Source organism: Schistocerca americana, chromosome 5, assembly GCF_021461395.2.
Source record: "Schistocerca americana isolate TAMUIC-IGC-003095 chromosome 5, iqSchAmer2.1, whole genome shotgun sequence".
In the NCBI taxonomy this organism is placed as follows: domain Eukaryota; kingdom Metazoa; phylum Arthropoda; class Insecta; order Orthoptera; family Acrididae; genus Schistocerca; species Schistocerca americana.
Genome location: NC_060123.1, coordinates 578683655 through 578708996, shown reverse-complemented (window position 1 = coordinate 578708996; position 25342 = coordinate 578683655).

The following is a 25342-nucleotide window of genomic DNA, read 5'->3' as shown; positions in this document are numbered from 1 at the left end:
TATAACAGAGAGGTGACTTCAGAACAATCTTTCTCAAAAAAACTGAGAATTCTTTTTTTTCCAATCTTCGAAAGACATTTAACCATACACCTGTGTGAAGCTCACTCTCATCAATACCCCTCTCACACAATTTTTCCCTTCGCTTTTTTAACGGAGTTCTTTATTTAAGTTCTGTTTTTCCTAACAGCCATGGTCACTGTAATTTGAGACGTCTTCTCTTTCTTTATCCCACCTACTTCCGTAATACTACACATATATTCAAATGTCTTAGTCTAATCTATATTGTTGTTAAGGCCCTTTACTATCATTATCATCATCATTATTATTATTATTAGCGTCAAATATTATTTTCATTATTATTATTACTGACAATTATTGTCATCATTATTGTCAGTTATTATTAATTTTTTATTATTATTGCTAAGAATGTTTTTGTAACTTCTGTAGTATGTGCTGCCCCTTGTCAGATGTAAGAGAGGTCCATAAGGTCCTAATCTGGCCAGGCTGTATAATAAATGCATAAAAAATAAGTAAATAATATGAGGACGCAGGTGGTACAGTTAATTTCAATAATAAAGAAGCTCAAATAGTTATGCCGTTAGCGGATTTGGAGCCTGTCTGGACAGATCGGTGCCGACTGATATGTGAGCGTGTGAGGGAAGTATTTCTTAGAGAAAAGAGTTGAGATAAATTTTGAAACGAAAATGTTGCCCACACGGTCTTACTTCCAAAAAAAGAGAGATGCATTCGCTGTACTTGCTCTTCTCACCAAAAACTCTGTTGACAAATTGCCATGCAAATGGATAACTTGTAGGGCTGAGACAAAGTTTTAGTGGAGCAGTTTTATCATTTACGGTACAGCTTTTGGTATATTCAGGACGGACTTCCGAGCTCCAGCTACGACGACTCGTGCGACTGTCATGGTATTCAGGTGGGACACTTTGTATTGGCCCGAAGGTACATTAAGGATACTAACCATCCAAAATTTAACTCACAGTAATGCCACTCTCAACGCTAAACTTATACATTCGTTAGACAAATTCGTCGAATCAGAGCAGGGGAAAATGTCAGTGGAGTGGATGTTACAACAAGTCCAAAATTTTTCAAGAACAAGATTTTATCTATAAGCACTTCAACTACAAGTTGTGGCGTATTTCTACGAGATATCTGGGTACTTTGTTTCTGTAATAAACGGAAGAATGCACATGGTGCTGATCAACTACGCAGCAGTTGCCAGTGGAGTGGTTAGTCGGCACAGTTAGTGGAAGAAAAACCCCTCTGTATTTAATTAGTTTAAACACCAATAGCAGGGCCGGCCAAACTCTGCACAGTGTGCAGACGTGCGGAAGTGCTGCACATGTGCCCACGTGTGAGACAGCGAGCGACAGCGACATCTGTTATTAGACATGTGGCCTAAATGAACGGCGGCGGCTCCACTTCCCTGTGGTACAAGCAAGAGCGCAACATATCCAGTTCGTTTACCCCTGGTGACCGTAACCTTAACGGAGAAGTACTGAGAAATGGCAAGTACTGTGAAAAAGCAAAGGACGGGAGATCTATGTCCTCAGTCGTTTAAAAATGATTGGGAATTGCAACTCTTTTTTGTAGCCGTTGGTGAAAACTTACAGTGTTTGCTGTGCCGCCGAATAATAGGCGTCCAGCGTAAGTTTTCAATTGAAAGACATTACAATACATATCACAAAGATGAGTGTAGTGTACTCAACAGTGAAGAACGGCAAGCAAAATTAAATGTCTTTCAGAAAATGGACGAGACACACAAACTCGATTTTACTGCACGTCAAAGTAACTGATACTTCTTGAACTCTTAGTTTCTTGTGTTACATTTATGTCTCTTTTACTGTACGCTGTACAATGCACTGTTTTCAATTTTCCAGAATGACAACCACACTAAACCTTCACTGCGAGCAAGTTTTAAAATCGCATTAAGAATTGCACAATCTGGGAAACCCTTTTCTGAAGGGGAGTTTGTGAAAGAGGGTCTGATTGATGCTGCAGAACTTGTGTGTCCCACGAACGTTAGCAGGTTTCAAGAAATCAGTCTATCCAAACAAACAGTGACAAGTGCTATGGCGGCGATCTGCACAGGCAGCTATAAATAAGGCTAAATACTTTGTTGCTTTCTCTGTAGCGCTCGATGAAGCAACAGATCTTACAGATACAGCCCAGGTTGTGATATACATACGAGGTGTCGATAACGCACTTTGCGTAACAGAGCAGCGACATCTGTGTGTAGAAACATGCACTACATGAACGCTGACGGCTGCGGCGTGCACTCTGTGACACGGAAGTTGCACATGTGCGAGAGCACCGCACGCGTGCAGAATTTCTGGCCGGCCCTGACTAATAGGATCGCATTGTAATAAAATTCAGGAAACCGCACGCATCTGGGAAAGCTCGTTGTTAATTCTGGCAGTTGCCATCAGCCACAGTATAGGGTTTCACGGTTAGGAGTAATTGTGATAAAAGACTCGTCGTGGAAGATTCGTGACATATCTTTTGGAAAAGTTCAGCGCGCCAATTGTAAATTTTTTAAAGTTTTATTCTGGTCATTTCCAGACAGTAGAGTCCAGCTTGGCCCAATTTGCTCATCGAGAAGGCCACTGGACACTACTGCCGACATTACGTCAAATACTCTTGCCGCACATGTTTGCAACCCTACCCGGAGACAAAGTGCATAGAACAGCTAACGCCAAAAAACAGTGTGGCCAAGAGTGAAGTAATATCTTGTAATTTGGAGCACTCGTGTGCTGCCGAAACCCAACCCATTTCAATTTTACGAATATATGACGAGCCACGCACGCTCAGTGCAGAGCCTATGAATGAGCCAGGGAAAGCTGATGAGATGGATAATGAGGAACAAACCCACTCTCCCACCAACCAATGACACTACGTCAGGAGTGTAGCAACAAGTGTATATTTGATCAAGCCTAGAGGCCAACGATGTTCAGTCGCGCCGCCATTTTTTGTGCATATTGAAGTGGAGACACTCACGGTGTGTTGAGTTTCAGAGGAATGGTGACTAAAACTTTGGTGATGAAGATCAGCTGGCTGCCTGCCGACTGATCAACTCTTCAAGTTCTGGCCCAAGGTACACCACATGCGTGGGGGTAACAATTGCTGGACTTGGAAATTTGAGCGATGCAAGAAGCTGTTGTGCAGGCAGCTTCCACCTCCTGATGGACTTCAGCCAATTGACTGCAAGTTGTCTAAAATCCGGTTGGAGATGGTGCGCCTTCAAGATCTCGCAGCCACTTAGACATTAACAGCCACCAGCCCAGTCGATCCCAGATGAGTGGCCAAGGTCATTTCTACTCGGAAAGCCGGCTGAAATGGCCGTGCGGTTAAAGGCGCTGCAGTCTGGAACCGCAAGACCGCTACGGTCGCAGGTTCGAATCCTGCCTCGGGCGTGGATGTTTGTGATTTCCTTAGGTTAGTTAGATTTACCTAGTTCTAAGTTCTAGCAGACTAATGACCTCGGCAGTTGAGTCCCATAGTGCTCAGAGCCATTTTTTGCTCGGAAATGTACAGCCTTAGACGTAAAAACTGACCGCCGGCCGGCCGCCACAGAGACTAAATCCGATTCGTTTACGTAAGGTGGCCAATAAAACTGACCGCCCCTGACAACTCTAAGTCCGGCCATCTGCACAATCTGGCAACACTGTAAGATGCGGAAGTGTTAGGACCAAGTGTTGTCTACTTCCGAGTTGATATGGCTGGAGTGAGCCCGTGGTCTGGCGGTAATCGTCGTGCGTTCTAAACTTAGAGTCGCATGTTCGCGTCTAACCTTTTTTTTTTTTCATTATTGACACGTTTCGGTCTAAACCTATGAGTCTGAATGAACATATAAGACAATTCGCTTAACATTCTACCCACCCGCAATAACAAGTATTCCAGAAACAATTCCGCAGGACAGCTCGTGGCTGCGTCGCGATCATAACAGCTTACGCTCGAGCGTTTCCTCGCGCTGTAGCGGCTACCGGCCACCGGCCAGACGCCACCGGCGCCGCCCATGTGAAGGCGGCGCCACGCTGTCAGTGTATGTATCAATGCCATTTTCGAATTTGAAGTTCTAGTTATCATCTTGCAGTTAAGCATTGGATTTTGCATACTTGAAAATCATGAACTACAGTTAAGCATTGTAAAATATAGTCGCAAGTGGAAAAAGATGTTCAAATGGTTCAAATGGCTCTGAGCACTATGGGGCTTAACTGCTGTGGTCATCAGTCCCCTAGAACTTAGAACTACTTAAACCTAACTAACCTAAGGATATCACACACATCCATGCCCCAGGCAGGATTCGAACCTGCGACCGTAGCAGTCGCGCGGTTCCGGACTGCGCGGCTAGAACCACGAGACCACCACGGCCGGCGAAAAAGATGTAACATATGGAACACAACGTTTACGTTTGGTATGACAGAGGGGTGAATGTAGAGGAGGCAGCTAGAAAGATCTGAACTGTGCGTGGAGCGAGTGCTTTTGGGAAAAATACGCCAGAAAAAGATATTCTTGTTTCAACAAAGATCGTTCTGGCGTGAATAACTTTCCACATTCAGGAAGTCTCGACTACTGATATATGTGACATTTTACCATTTTACCATCATGCGACATTTGCATTCAACAGGCAAAGTTCAGAAGTGTGGTGTAGGAGTACTGCATGCTATAATTCGAAACAACAAAAATCAACGGAGGGACTATTATTGAACGTCATTAGGTCGCTCATTGAGCATTCCTTTGCAGTACTGGTGACGTGTTATGATGCCTTTATCGCTAACTTCCTAAGAAGAAATGAAAGTCTGAGCCCCACCAAAAGACATAGACTAGAGCAAAGAGTAGTGTGAACATAATATTTTACATTTGATAGCTCCATAAGTGTGTTTTGGACTACGAATTCTGTCCCAAGGGGTGTGTCCTACTTAGCTGGAATTTGTCATCAAGTGAGACACCTTTCGGTCGCAGTGTAAGAAAGTCGAGCAACAAAACTACATCACCTGTGCTACTGCATGATACCTCACTCTGTTGATTTGAGGAACAAAACTATCCAGGAGATTGATAGGAAAGTCGTCTCTCGGACACTAGTATTGATAGGAAAGTCCTGTCTCAAGCACTTGTCCCTCTCGTCATATATTCGTAAAATTTTACCTTTCCCGCTCTTGATCGATCAACCGACAAGGCAATTCACTTCTGGAAAATGGCTCTGAGCACTATGGGACTTAACATCTGTGGTCATCAGTCCCCAAGAACTCAGAACTACTTAAACCTAACTACCCTAAGGACATCACACACATCCATGCCCGAGGCAAGATTCGAACCTGCGACCGTAGCAGTCGCGCGGTACCGGACTGAGCGCCTTGAACCGCTAGACCACCGCGGCCGGCTCACTTCTAGAGGAAAATACTCTTAAAAATTAGCGACTTTTGATTCCGAAAAGATCTGTATTTACTTCATTTCCTGTATCACTCGCAAGTATTATGAAAATGTGGCATTTCATAGATAAAATTATGTATTCACAACAACAAAAAATATGTCGGCGGAAAACAAAAGTAGCATTATGAAATTGGCAGTACCGTAAGGTTTCCGCTTTGACACTAAGGGTTACTGTAAGTAGCAAGCCGAATTTTGCTCGAGCATTATCTTACGATTCCATTACTGAGTTTGTATCTGCCTGCTTGTAGCTCAGCTACAAAAGAATTAAAAATCTGGCTTTCAGTGAGTCTCGAAAGGCGAACGAAAGCAGCTTGCACCTGGTAGCCAAGCATGTTACCTGGCAACTGTTTTTTTTTTTTAAAGTGGGAAGACATCCTTTTGTAGTTGAATCGTTGGCAAATGTCAGTCAGACGTGTGCCGTTGGTCTAAGCGTTTCGGTATGTTGAATTTGTACCAATGATTTTTCTACAGGTTTTTTCTGTTCCTAATAGAGAGTTGAAGCCTCCCTTTAGTATTTTCACGTCATCTTGGTGAATTTTGCTCATAGTATTTTCGAGTGTGTTCCAGAATTTTTCGACATTTTTGGTGTTTTTCTTATTTTCGATGTTGGTGGGGGCATGTGCATTGATGAGTGTATATTTTTTACTGGGGCTCTGAATGACTACAGTCATAAGTCGATTGTTGATGGGTGTGATTTCTTTGACAGAGTTGATGATAGATCCGTGATCGAGAAAAGCAATACCGAAGATTGGTACGCCTTTCGCTACCTTTTGTTGTATTTTGCTCTTGAAGATGCATTGGTTTCCATAATGCAAGGTTTCACTGTCAGTTAGTCGTTGTTCGTTAAGGGCAAGGATGAGAATTTGTTGTTGGTCGATTTCTATTGTGAGGTTATTTAGTTTTCGTGCTTGGATCAATGTGCCGATGTATAATTTTCAAATGCATGTTTTCTGCTTGTAGGGAAATTTACCAGAGATCTTCGATATTCTCTGCCTTGCTAACCTGGACTCCCCAGAATCCGAAAATCCAACTGCCGCCTGTCGACGGCCGGGTTGTGTACCACCTGGGGTAAAGTTGACTTTGCTTGCACAGTTCATGTTTGCTTGTGTTTCGTTGGTTTGGCTTGGGTGATACCAGGACCGGACAGGACCAGAGGGTGTTGAAGCCTTTGGAAGCAAATATTTTCAGCCGAGCTCATTGAGCTAACAGACGGTGACCAGAGTAGCTGTGATTTTCACTCAGACGTGCGTGAATTTTGGGTTCAATGGATTGAGTAGCCGTTAAGGATTGTGTTAGTATTTGGTTCACCCCAAGTATTTGATTTCCTCGGTACCACACATATGGGGGAGGGTTTCCCCTATCGGCCCCACGGGATTATTATTATTATTATTGTCATTATGTCATCAGCAAATCCGATATGGTGCATCTTCCCACCACTGAAATAGATGTGCATTGTTCGACTCAATATTTCCATCACATAAATATGGTTATAATTACGTTCCATTGCTGCTAGTAGACATATTTCTCACTTTTTCTTGGGCAATTGCTACCTGTTACTCCATCATAGAAATTTATGTGCGCAGCATTGTTGCAATACAGACGTTCAAATTATCCGATTTCTGTAATTTCATTTCGATACCAGATCGTTTTAATCGGATCAGTCAGTCAGGCTTATTGTGGATATCCGAATATGACTCTCATCATTTGATAGACTGGGTAAACCACATTCGTAATCGGACGGTTGAATCTAGATCACTTATTTATGACAGGGCCTGAATTCTTAAACACTGTGGAAAATAATAATACAATATGCTTATTACTAATATGTTATTTAAATATAAATGCGAGGGTTATTCCAAAAGTAAGGTCCGATTCGCCGTAACTATTGAAATTTGGCGCCAATGACAAAACACGCATGCGCGCCGACTCCCGGCAAGCCTTGCGCGTCAAACGCCGCCATTCGCTTTGTTACTGTTGCTGAGTGTAGTTCACAGTGTCACTTTACAATGTTTAAGACAATTGATCAGCCCGCCGATTGTGAAGTAAGGGCAGTGATACGGTTTTTGTCTGCAAGAAACAATTCAGCGGCGGAAATCCATCGGCAGATTACTGAAGTGTACAGTCCTAACATAATGAGCGACAGTAAAGTGCGCAAGTGGGTGCGAGCTTTTAATGAAGGACGGGATAATGTGCACGATGAACCACGGTGTGGCCGACCATCAGTGTTTTCAGACGATTTGGTCAATGCGGTTGACAAAAAAATTCGTGAAGATCGCCGATTCACTATTACAGACGTAGACATGCAGTTTCCGAATGTGAGTAGAACAACTTTGTACAGAATTATGTCTGAACATTTGAAGTTTCACAAATTGTGTGCCCGTTGGGTTCCCAGGCTGCTTACTGAGCCCCAACGAATGAAAAGAATGGCTTTTGCTCTTGATTTTTTGGAGCGATATCATAAGGAAGGTGACAGTCTTTTAGACAATGTTGTCACAGGGGATGAGAATTGGGTTTCTCACATCACTCCAGAGTCTAAACGTCAGTCAATGCAATGGCGTCACACGTCATCGCCAGTCAAGGTCAAGGCAAAGCAGACAATCTCAACACGTAAGGTTATGGCGACTGTGTTCTGGGATAGACGTGGAGTATTGTTAGTCGACTTTATGGAGAGAGGAACAACGATTAATAAAGCCGCCTACTGCGCTACCCTGACTAAACTTCGACGTGCAATCCAGAATAAGCGACGTGGTCTTTTGTCGTCTGGAATCTTGTTGTTGCATGACAATGCCAGACCCCACACTGCAAATGAAACGCAAGCTCTGATCAAGAAATTTGGATGGGAACAGATGGACCATCCTCCTTACAGTCCGGACCTGGCGCCAAGTGATTTCCACCTGTTCCGTTACTTAAAGGAGTTTCTCGGCGGCAAGCGCTTCGACACAGATGATGAAGTGAAAGAAGCAGTTAATTACTGGTTATCGTCACAGGCGGCCGATTTCTATAACATGGGCATTCAAAAGCTTGTTGAACGATGTGACAAATGTTTAAATAAGTATGGAAGTTATGTAGAAAAATAGATAAAGATGTAAGGAATGTAAATAAAACAATTGTTTTGAAAAAACATTTTAGTTTTGATTTTTTTTTATAACCGGACCTTACTTTTGGAATAACCCTCGTATATGAACGAACGAGATAACAGTTTATTTACCGGAGCAGAGCCCCATCCATCATAGCAGAGCAGTGCGAGATTGGTTTCAGGGCGAAGAGAGGATAAAGCTGTTGCCGTTTGTTCCACGACCACCTTACATCAACCAGATAGAGAATATGTGGGCAGAGGTAACAAAGTCATTGCCATGTGGAGCTATAAATGCAAGCGACCTTTGGACGAATATAGAAAACGTATGGTGGGAAGTAAACCATCACGCTACACTGTCGACGACTTAATGAAATCACTGCCCCTACGCCTTCGAGAAATCTTACGTAATGATCGTGGGTGGGTTGGTTACTAAAAGTATACTCGTCCACAAAACCCATGTGGACAATTATCTGATAGTCGGTCAAGCTTTGCTTTGTCGCAGCTGTTTAGATACAAGTCCATTTACTTTCAGTCTCCTCCCTACAATTCTTGCAATGCAAGGTAATTGAAAAATCTCATCCACACGACGCCAACTGTGGAATTGACTGCTGCATGTGTTGTTCAACACACAGTAGTTGTCACCCTCACTGGAATCAATGACGGTGTGTGTGTGTGTGTGCGTGTGCGTGTGTGTTTTCGTGTTCACGCACAATGTGAGTCAATAATATTAACATTAGAGAGACAACCAACAATAAATATTGCATCGAATATGACTAAAGTATTTTAATGCGATCGGAAGTTACAAACTGAAATTTTACCCAACCCACGACCTGCATATTATGTTATGTTAAGTAAGATGTATTAACTCCATAGTATCGTTAGCAGAGACAGAGCGCTCTTGTTGTCGAGGCTCGCGACAAGTGCAGCGATTAGCAGTGCTCAATGCCGCCGCGATCTGTTTATGATGGCTGAGCGTAGAGACTGCTGCAGACGCTTCGCCATAAACAGAAAGAAATCACCTTCGCTGTTTTTTTTTTTTGTGGTTTTAGGGCGCACAACTTCTATGGTCATTAGCGCCCTGACTACGTTAAGAATGCACCGCGAGGCACAAGTTTAAAACAACAACTAAAAGGGAAAACACGATAAAAGACAGACTGACAGGCATAGGATTAAAAATAGCATCATCAAATGTCCTTAGAGAGGTTTGTCAAATTGATAAAACGAAGAACACGAGCAGCTGCTCGTGGGTCATCCACTAAAATGGCATCTAAAGTACATGGCAGGTTTAGATCTAGACGCAGTGTGTTGAAATCCGGACAGGACAGTAAAATGTGGCGGACCGTCAGCAATTGCCCACATGGGCAGAACGGCGCCGGCGCAGCCGTCAGCAGATGGCGATGGCTGAACCGGCAGTGTCCAATGCGTAACCGGGCCAAAACGACCTCCTCCCGCCGAGAAGGGCGGGAGGAGGACGTCCAAGCCGCGGGAAGAGGTTTCAAGGCCCGAAGCTTGTTTTCAGTAAGTGCAGCCCAATCGGCATGCCACAGCGATAAAATGCGCCGACAAATGACCCTGCTACAGTCTGATGAAGGGACACAACAAGAAGCTGTCCGAGGCTGGAGGACCGCAGCCTTGGCCGCTGCATCTGCAGCTTCGTTCCCAGGGATACCGACATGGCCAGGGGCCCACATAAAGCTAACCGGAGAACCGACGTCCACCAGCTGCTGAAGAGAGCGTTGGATCCGGTGCACGAAAGGGTGAACCGGATACGGATCACTGAGGCTCTGGATGGCGCTCAGGGTATCGGAGCAGATGACATAAGCAGAATGTCGGTGGCGGCAGATGTAAAGAACAGCCTGGTAGAGGGCAAAGAGCTCAGCTGTGAAGACTGAACAATGGCCATGGAGCCGGTATTTGAAACTTTGTGCCCCGACAATAAAAGAACACCCGACCCCGTCATTGGTCTTTGAGCCATCTGTATAAATGAAGGTCATATTGAGGAACTTTGAACGAACTTCAACAAAACGGGAGTGGTAGACTGAACCGGGGGTAACCTTTTTTGGGAGCGAGCTGAGGTCAAGGTGAACGCGGACCGGAGCCTGGAGCCAAGGTGGCGTGTGGCTCTCTCCCACTCGAAAGGTTGCAGGGAGTGAAAAATTAAGGTGTTAAAGGAGGCGACGAAAGCGAACTCCAGGGGGTAGCAGGGCAGAGACATACAACCCGTATTGACGGTCGGGAGAGTCGTCAAAAAAGGAACGGTAAGACGGGTGGTCAGGCATTGACAGTAGCCGACAGGCATACCGACAAAGCAGTATATCGCGCCGGTAGGTGAGTGGCAATTCGCCAGCGTCAGCATGAAGACACTCTACGGGACTAGTATAAAACGCTCCGATCGCAAGGCGTAAACCCCGATGTTGTATGGAGTTGAGGCGGCGTAAGATGGATGGCTGTGCAGAGGCGTATACGAAGCTCCCATAATCCAGCTTGGAGCGGACGATCGACCGATATAGACGAAGCAGGACGGTTCGATCCGCTCCCCACGACATACCACTGAGAACACGGAGGACATTTAAAGAACGGGTACAACGGGCAGCCAAATATGACACATGTGGAGACCAGCTAAGTTTCCTGTCAAATGTAAAACCTAAAAATTTTGTTGTCTCCACGATTGGGAGAGCAACGGGACCGAGTCGTAAGGACGGTGGGAGAAACTCTTTGTAGCGCCAGAAGTTAATACAGACCGTCTTCTCGGCAGAAAAACGGAAGCCATTGGCGACACTCCAGGAGTAAAGACGGTCAAGAGAACGCTGAAGACAGCGCTCCATGACACGTGTACACTGCGCGCTGCAATAGATGGTAAAATCGTCCACGAAAAGGGAGCCTGATACATCAGCTGGGAGGCAATCCATTATTGGATTGATCGCGATGGCGAAGAGAGCGACGCTCAAAACTGAGCCCTGTGGCACCCGATTCTCCTGGCGAAAGGTGTCTGACAGGACAGAACCCACACGTACCCTGAACTGTCGATCCATTAAAAAAGAACGAATAAAAAGAGGGAGGCGACCGCGAAGGCCCCATGTATGCATGGTGCGGAGAATGCCCGCCCTCCAACAGGTGTCGTAAGCCTTCTCCAAATCAAAGAACACAGCAAGAAGTTATTCATAATGAAGGTCGACAAGGTAACCAGATGGTCAACAGCAGAGCGGCGCCTACGAAATCCACATTGTACATTGGTAAGTAGGCGTCGAGACTCGAGCAGCCAAACCAATCGAGAGTTAACCATTCGCTCCATCACTTTACAGACACAGCTGGTAAGCGAGATGGGTCGATAACTGGAAGGCAAGTGCTTGTCCTTCCCCGGCTTAGGAATCGGGACAACAATAGACTCGCGCCAGCATGCGGGAACATGTCCCTCAATCCAGATGCGATTGTAAGTACGTAGAAGAAAACCTTTACCCGCAGGAGAAAGGTTCTTCAGCATCTGAATATGAATAGAATCAGGCCATGGAGCGGAGGATCGTGATCGGCCAAGTGCGTTTTCGAGTTCCCGCATGGTGAATGGGGCATTATAACTTTCACGATTCGAGGAGCGGAAGTTAGGTGGCCTAGCCTCCTCTGCCTGTTTGCGGGGGAGGAAGGCAGGGTGGTAATGAGCGGAGCTCGAAACCTCGGCGAAAAAGCGGCCGAAGGCATTGGAGACATCCTCAGGGGCCACAAGGACGTCATTCGCGACCGTCAAGCCAGAAACTGGTGAGTGGACCTTAGTGCCAGATAGCCGGCGCAGGCTACCCCAGACAACAGAAGGAGGAGTAAAACTGTTGAAGGTGCTTGTGAAAGCAGCCCAGCTGGCTTTCTTGCTTTCTTTAATAATACGACGACACTGAGCACGTAATCGTTTATAATTGATACAATTCGCCACTGTAGGGTGGCGTTTAAAGGTGCGTAAAGCACGTCGACGAGCACGTAAAGCGTCTCTACCTGCTGCAGTCCACCAGGGGACCGGTACGCGACGTGGAGAAGAAGTAGGGTGAGGGATGGAATATTCAGCAGCAGCGAGAATGACTTCCGTGAGGTGTGCGACCTGACGATCGCAGCTTGTGAAGGTTTGATCCTGAAAGGTCGCCCTGGAAGAGAAGAGCCCCCAGTCTGCCTTGGAGATGGTCCAACTAGAGGAGCACGGAGAGGGGGTATGCTGCAGGAGATGGATAACACACGGGAAGTGGTCGCTCGAATATGTATCAGAAAGTGCATACCACTCAAACCGGCGTGCAAGTTGGGGAGTACATATAGAGAGGTCTAAATGGGAATAGGTGTGAGATGTGTCCGAAAGAAAAGTAGGGGCGCCAGTATTGAGGCAGACAAGATTGAGCTGGTTGAAAAGGTCTGCTAACAGGGAGCCCCTCGGGCAGGATGCTGGAGAGCCCCAAAGGGGATGGTGGGCATTGAAGTCTCCAGTTAACAAAAATGGTGCAGGTAGCTGAGCAATAAGTTGCATCATGTCTGCCCTGGTAACGGCAGATGACGATGGAGTGTAAACGGTACAAATGAAAAATGTAAAAGTGGGGAGAGTAATGCGGATGGCAACTGCCTGCAGGCCGGTGTGCAACGTGATATCATCCTGGACCAGCAACATAACCCCTCCATGAGCCGGGATACCTACCACAGGGGGTAGGTCAAAACGCACAGAGGTGTAGTGTGCCAAGGCAATTTGATCGCATGGGCGTAGCTTCGTTTCCTGGAGGGCTACGACGAGCGGACGGTGCAAGCGGAGCAGCAACTTCAAGTCCTCTCGGTTGGAGCGAATGCTGCGAATATTCCAGTGAATAAGTGCCATCGTAAGAAGAAAAGGAAGATGAAGGAAGGGGTCACCTCGAAGGCCGCTGAGGGCCTGGCTTCGAGCGAGCACTGCCGCCGCTATCAGTAGGCGGACAGTCATCGTCCATTGGGTCTATAGGTTCATCGGCCATCTTGGGAGGATGGCCGGGAGGGGGAGCGTCCTCCGCCGGTGAACGGCCAGATGTTCGGCTACCAGCGGTGCGGCCAGGCGAAACGGATGACGGCCTGGGGCGGCAACCGCTGGGTGGCGCAGGAGAAGAAATGCACCGTGGCGGAGAAGGAGAACTGTGCTTCCTATGAGCCTTCTTGGAAGGACGTTTGATGGAAGTACCGGTCGAAGGCTGGGAGGTCGAGGTACGTAGGAAGTCTGCACGGGACGGTTCCTTCTTGAAGGCCCGTGCATCTGACTTCTGGGTCTTCGTCTTGGCAGAAGCTGATGAAGGTGCTTGTGTCTGAGGGGTGACGGGAGGAAGAGGAGACGTCGACCGGGCGATCTTAGCACTGGCCGAACGGACGACCGTGGTGCTGAAGGTCAGATCGCATGTCTGGGTTGCCACCTCCCTGGTAGTCCGAGGAGAGGCGAGGACAGTACTGTATTTCCCCGCTGGGAGCAGCGTGGGCTTCCTACTAGCCAATAGCTTGCGAGCAGCCAAGGTGGACACTTTCTCTTTGACCCGAATTTCTTGGATACAGCGTTCTTCCCTATAGACAGGACAGTCGCGGGAGGATGCGGCATGGTCACCCTGACAGTTCACACAACGAGGAGATGGAGGTGGACAGTCACCCTCGTGGGCATCCCTGCCACAAGTGACACATTTAGCCGCATTGGAACAAGACTGTCGAGTGCGATTGAAACTCTGACACTGGTAGCAGCGCTTAGGTGTCGGGACATAGGGGCGAACAGAAATAACCTCGTAGCCCACCTTGATGCGCGATGGCAGCTTAACACTATCGAAGGTCAAGAAAAGTGTCCGGGTTGGTACAAGGTCATTGTTGACCTTTTTCATGACACTATGGACAGCCGTCACGCCTTGCTCAGCGAGGAATGATTGAATCTCCTCATCAGTCAATCCGTCGAGGGAGCTAGTATAGACCACACCACGAGACGAATTCAAAGTTCGGTGAGCCTCCACCCGCACAGGGAACCTGTACAGGAGTGTGGCCCGAAGCAGTTTTTGTGCCTGAAAGGCGCTCTCAGTTTCTAGTAATAAGGTACCATTACGCAACGTGGTACAAGATTTGACAGATCCGGCTATGGCATCTACACCCTTCTGGGTAACGAAAGGGTTGACAGAGGAAAAATCCTTTCCGTCCTCAGATCGAGAAACGACGAGGAAATGTGGGGCAGGCGGTAGTACTTTTGTCACTGGTGGCTGGTCACGTTTCCGTTTTTGGGCAGAAGTCGTGACAGATGGAGTGAAATCCATTGCGGAGGAATCCCCCATGATTGCCAGCGTCTCCGATGGCGCGCTCCTTCCTAGTGGGGACCCTCTCAGAGGGCACTCCCGCCTTAGGTGAATGTTTACACCTCAGGTCACACCTCCCGAGAAACAGACGGAGGGACCAATCGGCATGGTCAGAAGGTATCAGCTCAGGCAATCACCCCTCCCCGGGCCTGGCCTTTACCAGGGGGTACGCGCGTGCCTTACATGTCTACCCAGGGCGGGGAATTACGCGTTACCCCGTCACCGGCTACGCGTGCGAACGCGTGGGTCGGCCTTCAGGCACGCACAGGGAGGAAGGAAGAAGAGGAAAAGGAGGAGAGAGAGGGAGAGAGAGGACAGACTGTCTCAAACGCCGAGGCGGAGACCAGAAAAGGCAAGGAGAAGAAGGTAATGGAAAGGCAAGGAGAAGAAGGCAATGAGAAGGCAAGGAGAAGGCAAGGAGAAGAAGACAAGGGAAAGAGTAAGGAAGACAGTGAGGTGGAAAAGAGCAAAGAAAGGAACCAACCAAAGGAAGGAAGAAACGAGAAGTGAAAAAGCAAAATTACCGCAAAATAGAGGTCGTGGAACCGTCCGTCTCCGGACGCAGGCGCTAACGACCCCCTTGAGAGGGTGGGACTCCTTTTAGTCGCCTCTTACGACAGGCAGGAATACCTCGGGCCTATTCTAATCCCCGGACCCGCAGGGGGCGACCTTGGCTGTGACTGCAGTGAGCGGATATCACTGCCTGCATGTTCTTATGATAACCAACGTGAGACTCTACTCACAGGTGCCATGAAGCAATTACAACGGGTATCATGTCATTAGTCGTCAGAATATTAACCAGTGATGAAATGTCCACTCTATTTGAATCCCAAGAAAATAGGAACCTTCTCACATAGGAACGTGAGGTGATATCAAAATTTATCCAACATACAAAAATTAACTGCAGGGCTTTCATGTATGCAGTAGTAGCACACAAGGAAATATTATGTCTTGGGAGCGTATATTTCATTTTCTCTTCTCAAAGTAGCGCCGTTGTTTTAGTATGAAGTGAGTTGTTTTAGTATGAAGTAAAAAAAAATCAGTTTAAGGTTGTGAAGCATACATGTATACTTCATAAAAGGTTCAAATGGCTCTGAGCACTATGGGACTTAACTTCTGAGGTCATCAGTCCACTAGAACTTAGAACTACTTAAACCTAACCAACCTAATGACATCAGACACATCCATGCCCGAGACAGGATTCGAACCTGTGACGGTAGCGGTCGCGCGGTTCCAGACTGTAGCACCTAGAACAGCTCGGCCACCCCGGCCGGCATACTTGTATAATGACCATTCGTTATTTGACTAAATATGAACTACAATCTGATTCGTATATATATGACATGGGTTAGCGCCGGCACAAAGCAATGACTAAGGGTTAGATGCCGTGAAGTCCCGTTACATTGATGGCAAGGCAAATGTTCGCAAATCACCTCTATTGCCTCAAAAACCACTTGCATCTTAAATATCGAAGGACCGACGTCCACACTGTCACAACGCGTTGAAATACAGCTAAGACGGCTGATGAATATTTGTGACCGACTGGGCTTCGAGCCTGGACCTCCTGCTTACTAGACAGACATGCTGATCACTGCACTATTATTTTTTTTTAAATTTGAGAAGACTTTCAGCACCAGGTAGGCGGAGGCAAAGAGGGCAGAGGTCGAAGATCTGAGGCCTGGGCTCAATGCCTCCCCAATACCTGTCGCTGAGCAGCTGCATTATTCCCATGTATTCCATGTTTGCACGCATATATACCTTTAAATTGTGGAACAAAATTGAAGTAGTAATTAAGGTAAAATAAATTACAGATTGCCGCCTCCAATGGCGTGCGTTCCTTGTAGAACATAACTTATAACAGTGAAAAGGGTGACGGAAAAATACATAACAAACATTCATTCAGAAATATTTTCACAATTTAAGGTATTTTGCACTGGATGCATATGAGGAATGTAAAGGAAGCCACATATTTTTCCAGCCGGAGGGGTTTTGCCAAATTAGAACAGTTCTGATTTTAGAACCAACGTAAAAGAATATTCCAGGAATAAAAAAAAGTGAAAAAACAGTATTCTGCTTCTAATAAAAAAAACTGTCCACCTCTTCGTAGTTCACATAAAGCAATAGATAAAAAAAATTTGAAACTATTCCTTATATTTGTTAATCTTCTTCAGCGTAAAATGTTCTTCTGCAATACAAAAGTATGTACTCTTCTAAGTTCTGTTTGTTACGACGTAAAACACACTATCCCAGAAGCCACGAATAACTGTTATTCTTTGCGGACGGGTAACATTTCCAGTCGGGTTGTAAAGCTTCAGTTATCGTTACATGACTTTCTGCGGTTCTGTTGATAGTGCTAATTTCTTCCTAGTCCTGTTCCAAATTCTGATTCTGTTTTCACATAACGAGATGTGCGCTACAGTTTCTACAAGCCGACGTTTGTCGCAGTATGGAGATGGTCTCAATTTGAATTTCCATAATCGTTCCGCTGAGGGTATGGTATCGTTTACAACGTCACACCATACGGGACTGACTCTAGTTGGTAGAATTTTATTGTTGTTATTTTTCCAGACGTTCCTCCAGATTTTTGTAGGTTAATTTACCGGAATTGGTTTGTGAAGACGATGTGTGGTAATATAATCATAGACGGTTCTAGTGTTGGTTTGTGCTGGTGGAAGTCTTATACAGCTCCAATCGCCATTGTGCTTTCGGACGTAATCTAGGCTGGCATGTTACATTAACAGGAGCGTTCCTATGCCCAGGATCTAACGAGAGGTACAGAAGTTTCGTGATGCCTGTCTTAGTGGCATGTATTAGTTTAAAAGCACGTCTTTAATTCCAAGTCCTCCATTTTGCCTCTGCAAAGTCACCGTGTGGTGGGATACTTTGAAGATATTTTGTTTCCACACGTACCAAGAGGCTACAGCTAATATTTTATGTGCGGTGGCCTGCAGTATCGGTAAGACAGCTGCGACATGATATATTTTGCTATGTATGTATGTATTTATAAAGCGAACTTTCTGCAGTCGGTCTAATGTCACATGTCATGGTCCTTCAACAAGGTTCCGATGACATTAAGTTTCCGCTCCCAATTGTTCGTGTCCATGCACTTGGGATTCGCCCTTTACCTCAAGCCGAGTTGGAGTCTCTCTTCAGTCACATCCAACCAGTGCGCACCTGTTGTACTCTTGTAAGAACCGAGATGCAGGTTCATTTGGCTACAAGAATGCGTATGTTCCTCCAGCATGACGGGGCTCCTGCACATTCTAGTCGTCAGGTGACAGATTATCCAAACCTAACATTTCCCGGAAGGTGGATCATTAGATACGGGCACTTTTCTTGGCCTTCAAGGTCCTCGGACCTTATCTCTTTGGATTTTTGCCTGCGGGGATGGTTAAAGGTGAAGTCTATAAATAAAAAGTATACCCAAGAGCCGATTTGATCGCTCGGGTTATGCAGAGCGCAGCCCTCATAAAAGAACGCAAAGACGACCTCAGTAAGGCTACACGTGGTGTTATCAAGAGAAGTCAAATGTCCATTGAAGTTGGTTGGTGAATTTTTGAAAATCAGCTTTGAATGTCCTCATTTGCCTTTGCTTTGAGTTTGTTAGCGTTACGTACTAACAGCTGTATCTCCGTACTCAATAAAAAGTGGACGCATTTATATGGAATTTTTTTCGTCTGTGCTACCACCTGCTAAAATATGCACTATTCCTTCTGAAACACCCTGTATATGGATATATGTGTGGTGTCTGTTCTTTCGCACATGTCCGAAAGAAAATGCTTCATGGCATTCTGCAGCGACCTTCGATCTAGTTGCAGGGGCTGATACAGATTTCAGAGCTACTTGGCTGTCTGCATAAAAGTAGATGCTGTGGTTTGCGGCAAAGATGGGAATTCGCGTCTGACGAGGAGCGTGTGTGGACAGGTGCTGAAGAGAGGTGGGCAGCTGTGTCCCGACAGTGCCCACCGTCGTAGGTTCGAGTCCTCCCTCCGGCATAGGTGTGTGTGTTGTCCATAGCGTAAGTTAGTTTAAGTTAGATTAAGCAGTGTGTAGGCTTAGGGACCGATGACCTAAGCAGCTTACAACGAATTTACAAAATTTTAAAATCAAAATACAGCTTCACCGTTCTTACAAAAGTGCAATAGGTGCGCACTGGTTAGCTGTAAGTGAAGAGAGACTCCAACTCGGATTGTGGTTAAGGGCATAATAACTTAAATTGTGAATATATTTCTGAATGAATGTTTGTTATGTATTTTTCCGTCACTCTTTTCACTGTTATAAGTTGTGTTCTACAAGGAACGCACGTCATTGGAGGCGGCAATCTGTAATTTATTTTACCTTAATTACTACTTCAATTTTGTTCCACAATTTAAAGGTATATATGCGTGCAAACATGGAATACATGGGAATAATGCAGCTGCTCAGTGACAGGTATGGGGGAGGCATTGAGGCCAGGCCTCGGATCTTCGACCTCTGCCCTCTTTGCCTCCGCCTACCTGGTGCTGAAAGTCTTCTCAAACTTTAAAAAAAATAATAGTGCAGTGATCAGCATGTCTGTCTAGTAAGCAGGAGGTCCAGGTTAGAAGCCCAGTCGGTCACAAATATTCATCAGCCGTCTTAGCTGTATTTCAACGCGTTGTGGCAGTGTGGACGTCGGTCCTTCGATATTTAAGCTGCAAGTGGTTTTTGAGGCAATAGAGGTGATTTGCGAACATTTGCCTTGCCATCAGTGTAACGGGACTTCAACGGCATCCAACCGCTAGTGATTGCTTTGTACCAGCGCTAACCCATGTCATATGTATGCGAATCAGATTGTAGCTCATATTTAGTCAAATAACGAATGGTCAGTATACAAGTATGGCGGCAGGTGTGGCCGAGCGGTTCTAGGCGCTACAGTCTGGAACCGCGCGACCGCTACCGTCACAGGTTCGAATCCTGTATCGGGCATGGATGTGTGTGATGTCATTAGGTTAGTTAGGTTTAAGTAGTTCTAAGTTCTAGTGGACTGATGAAAAAAAATGGTTCAAATGGCTCTGAGCACTATGGGACTCAACTGCTGTGGTCATAAGTCCCCTAGAACTTAGAACTACTTAAACCTAACTAACCTAAGGACAGCACACAACACCCAGCCATCACGAGGCAGAGAAAATCCCTGACCCCGCCGGGAATCGAACCCGGGAACCCGGGCGTGGGAAGCGAGAACGCTACCGCACGACCACGAGATGCGGACAGTGGACTGATGACATCAGAAGTTAAGTCCCATAGTGCTCAGAGCCATTTGCACCTTTTATGAAGTATACATGTATGCTTCACAACCTTATACTGATTTTTTTTTACTTCATACTAAAACAACTCACTTCATACTAAAACAAGGGCGCTACTTTGAGAAGAGAAAATGAAATATACGCTCCCAAGACATAATATTTCCTTTTGCGCTACTACTGCATACATGAAAGCCCTACAGTTAATTTTTGTATGTTGGATAAATTTTGATATCACCTCACGTTCCTATGTGAGAAGATTCCTATTTTCTTGGGATTCAAATAGAGTGGACATTTCATCACTGGTTAATATTCTGATGACTAATGACATGATACCCGATGTAATTGCTCCATGGCACCTGTGAGTAGAGTCTCACGTTGGTTATTATAAGAACAAGCAGGCAGTGATATCCGCTCACTGCAGTCACAGCCAAGGTGATTTCTTTCTGTTTATGGCGAAGCGTCTGCAGCAGTCTCTACGCTCAGCCATCATAAACAGATCGCGGCGGAATTGAGCACTGCTAATCGCTGCACTTGTCGCGAGCCTCGACAACAAGAGCGCTCTGTCTCTGCTAACGATACTATGGAGTTAATACATCTTACTTAACATAACATAATATGCAGGTCGTGGGTTGGGTAAAATTTCAGTTTGTAACTTCCGATCGCATTAAAATACTTTAGTCATATTCGATGCAATATTTATTGTTGGTTGTCTCTCTAATGTTAATATTATTGACTCACATTGTGCGTGAACACGAAAACGCACACACACACACACACACACACACACACACACACACACACACACACACAGTCATTGATTCCAGTGAGGGTGACAACTACTGTGTGTTGAACAACACATGCAGCAGTCAATTCCACAGTTGGCGTCGTGTGGATGAGATTTTTCAATTACCTTGCATTGCAAGAATTGTAGGGAGGAGACTGAAAGTAAATGGACTTGTATCTAAACAGCTGCGACAAAGCAAAGCTTGACCGACTATCAGATAATTGTCCACATGGGTTTTGTGGACGAGTATAGTTTTAGTAACCAACCCACCCACGATCATTACGTAAGATTTCTCGAAGGCGTAGGGGCAGTGATTTCATTAAGTCGTCGACAGTGTAGCGTGATGGTTTACTTCCCACCATACGTTTTCTATATTCGTCCAAAGGTCGCTTGCATTTGTAGCTCCACATGGCAATGACTTTGTTACCTCTGCCCACATATTCTCTATCTGGTTGATGTAAGGTGGTCGTGGAACAAACGGCAACAGCTTTATCCTCTCTTCGCCCTGAAACCAATCTCGCACTGCTCTGCTATGATGGATGGGGCTCTGCTCCGGTAAATAAACTGTTATCTCGTTCGTTCATATATTTATATTTAAATAACATATTAGTAATAAGCATATTGTATTATTATTTTCCACAGTGTTTAAGAATTCAGGCCCTGTCATAAATAAGTGATCTAGATTCAACCGTCCGATTAAGAATGTGGTTTACCCAGTCTATCAAATGATGAGAGTCGTATTCGGATATCCACATTAAGCCTGACTGACTGAATCCGATTAGAACGATCTGGTATCGAAATGAAATTACAGAAATCGGATAATTTGAACGTCTGTATTGCAACAATGCTGCGCACATAAATTTCTATGATGGAGTAACAGGTAGCAACTGCCCAAGAAAAAGTGAGAAATAGGTCTACTAGCAGCAATGGAACGTAATTATAACCCATATTTATGTGATGGAAGTATTGAGTCGAACAATGCACATCTATTTCAGTGGTGGGAAGATGCACCATATCGGATTTGCTGATGACATAATGGCAATAATAATAATAATAATAATCCCGTGGGGCCGATAGGGGAAACCCTCCCCCATATGTGTGGTACCGAGGAAATCAAATACTTGGGGTGAACCAAATACTAACACAACCCTTAACGGCCACTCAATCCATTGAACCCAAAATTCACGCACGTCTGAGTGAAAATCACAGCTACTCTGGTCACCGTCTGTTAGCTCAATGAGCTCGGCTGAAAATATTTGCTTCCAAAGGCTTCAACACCCTCTGGTCCTGTCCGGTCCTGGTATCACCCAAGCCAAACCAACGAAACACAAGCAAACATGAACTGTACAAGCAAAGTCAACTTTACCCCAGGTGGTACACAACCCGGCCGTCGACAGGCGGCAGTTGGATTTTCGGATTCTGGGGAGTCCAGGTTAGCAAGGCAGAGAATATCGAAGATCTCTGGTAAATTTCCCTACAAGCAGAAAACATGCATTTGAAAATTATACATCGGCACATTGATTCAAGCACGAAAACTAAATAACCTCACAATAGAAATCGACCAACAACAAATTCTCATCCTTGCCCTTAACGAACAACGACTAACTGACAGTGAAACCTTGCATTATGGAAACCAATGCATCTTCAAGAGCAAAATACAACAAAAGGTAGCGAAAGGCGTACCAATCTTCGGTATTGCTTTTCTCGATCACGGATCTATCATCAACTCTGTCAAAGAAATCACACCCATCAACAATCGACTTATGACTGTAGTCATTCAGAGCCCCAGTAAAAAATATACACTCATCAATGCACATGCCCCCACCAACATCGAAAATAAGAAAAACACCAAAAATGTCGAAAAATTCTGGAACACACTCGAAAATACTATGAGCAAAATTCACCAAGATGACGTGAAAATACTAAAGGGAGGCTTCAACTCTCTATTAGGAACAGAAAAAACCTGTAGAAAAATCATTGGTACAAATTCAACATACCGAAACGCTTAGACCAACGGCACACGTCTGACTGACATTTGCCAACGATTCAACTACAAAAGGATGTCTTCCCACTTTAAAAAAAAAACAGTTGCCAGGTAACATGCTCGGCTACCAGGTGCAAGCTGCTTTCGTTCGCCTTTCGAGACTCACTGAAAGCCAGATTTTTAATTCTTTTGTAGCTGAGCTACAAGCAGGCAGATACAAACTCAGTAATGGAATCGTAAGATAATGCTCGAGCAAAATTCGGCTTGCTACTTACAGTAACCCTTAGTGTCAAAGCGGAAACCTTACGGTACTGCCAATTTCATAATGCTACTTTTGTTTTCTGCCGACATATTTTTTGTTATTGTGAATACATAATTTTATCTATGAAATGCCACATTTTCATAATACTTGCGAGTGATACAGGAAATGAAGTAAATACAGATCTTTTCGAAATCAAAAAGTCGCTAATATTCTACTAATTCGTGTTAAAATAGGCTCAATCGTCTTACAGACACACAATGCTTTATTAAGATTGTTTGCCGTCGTGATGTTTCTGTAGTAAGATGAATTTAATTTATTATTGGCACAGTGAATATTCTAATTGCATTTTCCATTAGTTTTCTAATCGCAACATTAATCAACAAAGAGAAATTAATCAGCAGCTGAATTTTCTTTCACGATATCTACAACAATCTAATTATGCTAAAGTTGTTTACAAATTCTACGTCTGTAGAAAACGTCTGGTTCTAACGATGTCATTAAGCCAGTGTATTTTTAAGAGTATTTTCCTCTAGAAGTGAGCCGGCCGCGGTGGTCTAGCGGTTCAAGGCGCTCAGTCCGGTACCGCGCGACTGCTACGGTCGCAGGTTCGAATCTTGCCTCGGGCATGGATGTGTGTGATGTCCTTAGGGTAGTTAGGTTTAAGTAGTTCTGAGTTCTTGGGGACTGATGACCACAGATGTTAAGTCCCATAGTGCTCAGAGCCATTTTCCAGAAGTGAATTGCCTTGACGGTTGATCGATCAAGAGCGGGAAAGGTAAAATTTTACGAGTATATGACGAGAGGGACAAGTGCTTGAGACAGGACTTTCCTATCAATACTAGTGTCCGAGAGACGATTTTCCTATCAATCTCCTGGATAGTTTTGTTCCTCAAATCAACAGAGTGAGGTATCATGCAGTAGCACAGGTGATGTAGTTTTGTTGCTCGACTTTCTTACACTGCGACCGAAAGGTGTCTCACTTGATGACAAATTCCAGCTAAGTAGCACACACCCCTTGGGACAGAATTCGTAGTCCAAAACACACTTATGGAGCTATCAAATGTAAAATATTATGTTCACACTACTCTTTGCTCTAGTCTATGTCTTTTGGTGGGGCTCAGACTTTCATTTATTCTTAGGAAGTTAGCGATAAAGGCATCATAACACGTCACCAGTACTGCAAAGGAATGCTCAATGAGCGACCTAATGACGTTCAATAATAGTCACTCCGTTGATTTTTGTTGTTTCGAATTATAGCATGCAGTACTCCTACACCACACTTCTGAACTTTGCCTGTTGAATGCAAATGTCGCATGATGGTAAAATGGTAAAATGTCACATTTATCAGTAGTCGAGACTTCCTTAATGTGGATAGTTATTCACGCCAGAACGATCTTTGTTGAAACAAGAATATCTTTTTCTGGCGTATTTTTCCCAAAAGCACTCGCTCCACGCACAGTTGAAATCTTTCTAGCTGCCTCCTCTACATTCACCCCTCTGTCATACCAAACGTAAACGTTGTGTTCCATATGTTACATCTTTTTCGCCGGCCGTGGTGGTCTCGCGGTTCTAGGCGCGCAGTCCGGAACCGCGCGACTGCTACGGTCGTAGGTTCGAATCCTGCCTGGGGCATGGATGTGTGTGATATTCTTAGGTTAGTTAGGTTTAAGTAGTTCTAAGTTCTAGGGGACTGATGACCACAGCAGTTAAGTCCCATAGTGCTCAGAGCCATTTGAACCATTTGAACATCTTTTTCCACTTGCGACTATATTTTACAATGCTTAACTGTAGTTCATGATTTTCAAGTATGCAAAATCCAATTCTTAACTGCAAGATGATAACTAGAACTTCAAATTCGAAAATGGCATTGATACATACACTGACAGCGTGGCGCCGCCTTCACATGGGCGGCGCCGGTGGCGTCTGGCCGGTGGCCGGTAGCCGCTATAGCGCGAGGAAACGCTCGAGCGTAAGCTGTTATGATCGCGACGCAGCCACGAGCTGTCCTGCGGAATTGTTTCTGGAATACTTGTTATTGCGGGTGGGTAGAATGTTAAGCGAATTGTCTTATATGTTCATTCAGACTCATAGGTTTAGACCGAAACGTGTCAATAATGAAAAAAAAAAAACGGTTAGACGCGAACATGCGACTCTATGTTTAGAACGCACGACGATTACCGCCAGACCACGGGCTCACTCCAGCCATATCAACTCGGAAGTAGACA